The sequence below is a fragment of the Hyaena hyaena genome, unplaced genomic scaffold (genome assembly GCF_003009895.1).
Source record: "Hyaena hyaena isolate Hyena2069 unplaced genomic scaffold, ASM300989v1 scaffold_613, whole genome shotgun sequence".
Taxonomy (NCBI): Eukaryota; Metazoa; Chordata; class Mammalia; order Carnivora; family Hyaenidae; genus Hyaena; species Hyaena hyaena.
The window spans coordinates 639,424-645,423 of record NW_024081245.1 but is presented as its reverse complement, the minus strand read 5'-3'; the positions used below and the strand labels follow the sequence as shown (position 1 = coordinate 645,423).

At 45.4% G+C, this 6,000-nt stretch overlaps 1 protein-coding gene across 3 annotated transcripts in view; it reads left to right on the top strand.

Annotated features, from left to right (window-relative positions):
- Window positions 1-355: 355 nt before the first annotated feature.
- Window positions 356-6,000, top strand: part of NCOA7 (nuclear receptor coactivator 7) — a 150,868-nt gene continuing 145,223 nt past the window's right edge. Inside the window, exon 1 of one of the 3 annotated variants that reach the window (XM_039257344.1) lies at window positions 356-783. The gene's annotated coding sequence lies outside the window, so the exon portion shown is untranslated. Of the gene's footprint in view, window positions 784-1,207; window positions 1,489-6,000 lie in introns of those variants that run through there. The other 2 variants (XM_039257346.1, XM_039257343.1) reach the window with 2 other exon arrangements.

The following is a 6,000-nucleotide window of genomic DNA, read 5'->3' as shown; positions in this document are numbered from 1 at the left end:
CCCTTGAAAATAATTACCAAATAACACAATGCCTAAAGATGTAAACTGAAGGCCCCGTTTTATACATGCTCGGTGCAGAATTGGGCAATTGTTCCATATCTTGCAAGATAGTATATAACATGACCCACTTGCAACTGAAATCCCAAAGCCACCACTGTTAAATGCTTGGCTCTGCCTTTGAGGAGAGGCTGATACAGAATAAGCAGCATCAACAACCCAGAGGAGGCCGCTATCTAGTGTGCCTGTGTGTACGGCCTCTGACATAGCAATGTTATCAGACCAGCTGCACACTCTGCCCGGAGTTTTGTGTGTGTAAGGGTAAACCTCAAGAACAAAACCTCCTAGTCATCTTGCAGTGCTGGTCATGGGACCGTAGAGGAAACAGCTCCCAAGTGGGGATGGGAAGCTCACAGGCACTACTCCGCTGCTGATGCAAATCCTCCCAACCGAGGCTCTCTCGGGTCTCTGCCAAGAGTCGGCCTGGAGGCCCTAACTGCTACGTCCCCGCCGCTGTAATGATTGCAATTTGGCAGCATCTGGGATGCAGTACCAGGGACGTGAGCGGGAGGGGGAGGAGATGGTGGGTCCCTTTGCGAAACGTAACGCCGGAAAGGACAGAAGGATGAATTCATTGTGGCCAGTGGTCCCCAAGCTGGAAGGAAACTCAAGGTTTTAAGGCTTGGGGAGACGCTTTAGAACTTCAGCTCTGCTCTCAAAGCCTCACTTCCCACGAAGCGCGGAGGCCACGGCAGCCCAGCAGTTGGGGATGCGGCCCGGGGCGAGGTAAGAAGACCCTCCCAGGCTCCACCAAACGGCGTCCGGCCTCCAGGGTAACAGCGAGCTCGCTCTCGGAGGCGTCACAATGGGCCGAGGCCTGCGGAGGCCGCGCGCGCAGCTCTCCGGGGCGGAGCTGCCCGGCCGGGGCTGGAGCGGTGCTGGGGCAGCTCGGGCTGCAGCAGCCGGGGGCGGCGGGGGTGCCAGCTTTCCAGCTCCCAGGTCGCCGGGGCGGGGAGGATGCCGCAGCCCGAGCCGCGGAGCCCGGCCGCCGCGCCGCCCAGCCCCCGCCGCCGCGGAGGGGCGCAGAGCGTGGCGCGGGCCGGGCGGAGCTAGAGGCGGGCGTCCGCACCGCGTCGCGCCACCCGCAGTTCCCCGCCTCCGGCCGGGCCCGTGAGCCTGTCGCCGCCGATGCCGTGACCGCGGGCGCAGCTGCAGGGCTGGCAAGGCGCCACGCTCGCGGACAGGCCTGAGGAGCCCTGGCGGCGCCCGAGTCCATCAGCTCCGGACGCCGGTCCCCGGGGGCACGCGCCTCGCCGCTCCTCCCTCCTGTCCCCGCTCCTCCTCGCCGCACGATCCTCCCCCGACCCCTCCTTCCACCCACCCTGGAGGATGCGCTCCCCTGCGCCGAGCGGCAGAGGCCACCGCTCCCAGAAATGCGTGCGCCCGATCCCCTTCTCCCGGACCCGAGGAGCCGGCGCCCCCGCCCTGTAGGTAGGTGGTGAGGCGGGGACCCGCTCTCGCAACCGCTCGCAGCAGATGCTGCCTCCCGGGAGAGGCAGGCGGCCGGGGCCAGGACCCGCCAAACTTGCCTACTGCCCGGGCTCGGCAGAGCGCTCGAAGGTGTGCTAATGGCGCTGGGCGCAGACCTCGTTAACCTGACAACCTCTTCTGGAGCTCGGAAGGCCGAATGGTGGCGGAGGAGAGCTTGACCCTTCCCCGCTTACCACTCCCCTCCCCCCGGTCCCCGGCTGGGTGGGCTGCGCTCGAAGGGCGGGGGGTGGGGAGGACCGGTGGGCTAGTGGCTTATTTGAGCGGTGGCGGGTCGGGGAGGCGGGGGGGTGGGAAGTACCGTTGGATTTTCAGCAGCTCAGGTAAAAATATGTCACCGTATTTTTTTGGCTGGTTGAGCAGATGCATTCTTCCTGTTTTAGCCAAACGTGTAAGCACGCGAGGCGTTATGTTAGCGGCACGTAGAAGTAGCGGTGGATTTTTGTATATTTCAGAACTGGCTGGCTGGTATATAAAATTGATGGCTCAGCCCCTTACAGTCAACATTTTAGGGCCAGTTAGGGGAGGTCCTTCCAGAAGTCAGATTATTCCGGACGTAGATGAGGCTGGGGTATTCTGCTGCGTACTCGAGGAGCCTCTTGCCTTTTGTAAAGGGATGTGTTTTAAGAGTGGCAAGTTTGATACAGGTGTCGGGAGTTGAGAATCTGCTGGAAGGATGCACCCAGTCGGCCAGCAGAGGCAGCCTTGGGAGCAGCCTAGCTTCCAACTAGGTGTTACGGTTTGTGTTTTTGAGATACTGGTTTATGAATCCTTTCTCTTCTCCGAAGTGTGAAGTTCATACATCAGGGCTTTGAGCAAGGTGATCTCTTCTCGGGCTGTCCTTTTAAAAAATAATAATAATGTTAAGTAAGAAGCTTTAGAGTTTTGGAAAGTAGATCATTGTGAACTCCAATTTTATATTAACTATCAAGTAAGGTTTAGAGCTTTCGAAAATGAGCCAGTGTCAGCTCCCGGAGAACAGAGTCGTCCCCTTGTTCAATTTTGTAATCCTTGCGTCTGATGGATAATGGGCCCTCATTAGTTATTTGTTGAAATAACTATGTTTTAAGCTTCATCAAAAGACAGTTTAGGATTACGTGTATTTGTCCTGTGGTTTTTGAAGTTTAACTGGGTTTTAAAATATTGCCTCTCCTATAAAGAGTGAAATTGTCTTAACATTTAAGTATGAATTTTGGCATTCTTAGGACCACATGCTAACCTTTAATTGTGTTTTTTAATGAGGTAATTCTCAACTCCTAATATTTCAAGTCTCAGCTTGAAGATTTTCTAATGTTGTTGGTTATCAGACATATTTCTAGTAAACTCAAATACAATTTCAAAAATGCACTTCATGTTTAAAAGACAATTTATGTTACTCCATAGGTAACAGTGATTTTGTTAATAAGTGACATTATTAACTCCGTTTGACTTGAGTTGTGGATGATCTAATTATAATGTATTTTTTTTGCAGGTAAAGATAAAAATAAAGCATTTAGCAGTGTCTGTGACTCCTCTAAGTGTTTCAAAATATATGGTATACACATTTTCTAACTGTATGGGTTTTACTCAGTAGATAAGCATATCAATTTCCAAATTTGTCAAATTTTGGAAATCAGAGATTTGTAAGATTGGGTGTCCTGATGCTTTTAAATTTTGTGTTATCTTGGAAAAATCAAGGATAACTATCATGTTTCATTTGCTCTATTTTTTCACTATGAAATTTCCTGTTTTGATTTTGTTTTTAATTTCCTGTTATATAAGTTTTATGAGTCAGTCAGTATTAACCTCTTTTCAATAACTTGGTTTAACACAGTTTTCTGGGAGTGGTCCAGTCATTTTCTTTCTTTTTTTTCTTTACTTTCTTTTGTCATTGAAAAAAATTTTTAAGATTTTATATTTAAGTAATCTCTACACCCAGCTTGGGGTTGGACCTCAAAACCCCGAGATCCATAGTTGCATGGTCCACTAGCAAGCCAGGTGCCCCCCCTTTTTTTGGTCATTTTAATATCTCATCACTATCTTCACTACATATTACCCAAAAAACTTTCATAAAACTATGGTAAACCAGGGTTTATTACCACTGCTTCTCCAGCCTGGTTGGGCTCTTCCTAGATGGGGAGGAAATCACATTTCTATGTAAAAGAGGGTAAGATTTGGAGGAACATATGAGAACTGTTATGATTTATTAAAAGGAGGCAAAAATCCTCCCCCAAAGAATGATAATTCTATTTCATATCTTTGTAATCACAGTACTGAGCAGGTAATTTACATTGCTTTTACTTGTTCACCTTAATTTCTCAAAAGAGCCCTCCCCTGTGGTTATGTAAACTCTTTTTACTTTGTTACAGATAATAAACACTTATTTGTTCATTTGACAAATATAAGTTGAGTGCTTAGGCTGTGGTGACACTCTTGGCCTTGAAACCATCAAGTAAGAGCTAGGTTTTAATCTCAGAATGGGAGAGGCGTTTTTCTGTGTTTGTGTCCTGCATCCAAATGCGCAATATCTCTGATTGGATGACTCACTATCAGGGCCCTGTCTGGTGAACCCCCAACACCCTGCCTCCATATGCACCACTGGAGTGTGATTCTAAGATCCAATATACTCTCTCCTATTTTTCTGTATCTTTCCTGAGGTTTTATTGCCAAAACATCTATCCCTTCCTTTCAAAATGCTATTTACTGTCCATTTTTTTTTTTTTTTAAATCGCAGCTCTTTTGTATCCCAACCCATAATTTTTGTAGTTTTTCTTTACATCCAGTGAGATCTACTCAATTTATATATGTTGGAGCCAGAATTGTTATGGTTGCAGAAAAAGTATGGAAAAGAAAATTCCTATGACCTTGAATTTCAAATATGGGGAACTGGTGGTTGAAGAATGATTGTCTATTAATGTCCTCTAAACAATGGCATAGAATGCCTTTGTTTCTGTACATACCAGAGACTATCAGTTGTCTGCACAAAAATTTGATCTGAATCTCAACTGTGAGAAATGACTCATATAGATGGTTGGCAGAATAAAGGCCATAAAGTCCACACATTCCATTCCAGTTCTAGGTGTTAGACCAGGAGTCTAGCCAGATTTTCAGAAATGATGTAGATTACCTTGTTTTGCATCCTTTGCACCCCTACCCCCTCAGTTGTGCTCATGCTGAGGGATTCTACTAACAACAGCAGTCAAAAAAACCTACTGTTCTGTTACTTAGGGCTGTGGTTACTCAGATCATGGTTCCTTTTTGCAGCTCTTGTGTGAAAACCCAGGCAAGTTCCATTTAGTGATAAATGCCAAAGAAAAGCTCTCCTTCCCCTGCACCATTATGCTGTGTCTTTTTTTCATCATGCAAAACTAGGATTCAGATAATTGATTATATTTCCCTTCCTGATTTGGCAACATACAAATGCAGAATCAAATTTGCAACTCAATTTTAATAACCTTGTAAAAACTTATGACCTAATATTGATGTTCTGACTTTCCCTTGGTATTCAGCTTCTGTTCTACCTTGATTTTCTTGATTCTGATTTTTATCTAATTATATTTTCCCACTTTATTGGATTTATTATTTAAAACTGACTCACATCCTTTGTGAAACCAGGCAGAATGTAATACGCAAAACCAAATGAAAACATTTGCAGAATTGATCTCTGGACACATATGTTTTTGACTCACAAGTTTAATCGATTCCATTAAATATGATTTGAACAAGAATTGAAAGTTTAGTATATTTGAGCTTATAGTGCCAAATGGAAAACAGTGTTCCTTAGCTTAGCAAAACTAAATTTCTCTTATTTATGAGAGACAGCATGAGCAAGGGAGGGGTGGAGAGACAGAATCCAAAGCAGGCTCCAGACTCTGAGCTGTCAGCACAGAGCCTGACGTGGGGATCGAACCCATGAACTGCGAGATCATGACTTGAGCCAAAGTCAGTTGCTTAACCAACTGAGTCACCCAACCGCCCCAGAATTCCACGTATTTATATTTGAGTTTATATAGCCAAATAGAAAACAGTGTTCCATAGTTTTGCAAAACTAAATTCCACTTATTTTTAACTATTAAATTCATGTCCACTTGCCACTTATTTAAAATTGGTAAAACCATTCAATTTAAGTCAGTTATTTCTGGAGTATCTGCCTTATGTGTTTTGTTAAACTGAACAGGAGATTTCATGCCACCTAATTTTTAAAAAGTAATTTTTAGCCACTGGACCTCAAATCTGACCTCTTTCACATCATTAATTTGATTCATCTTTGTTTTGGTAAATCAGATTAATAGATTCTTCTGAAGCCTCTTTTATGTACCTTACAATTTAGAAGATCAAGCTGAGTTAATTGACCACGCCTCCTTCATTCTGGTATTTCGACAACTACCTGTTAAGATGGTTGAATTTAACCAAGTAGTTATTTACATTTATATGATGCCAAGTTCAGTTTGATATGTTTATCACTGAGGTCAACAG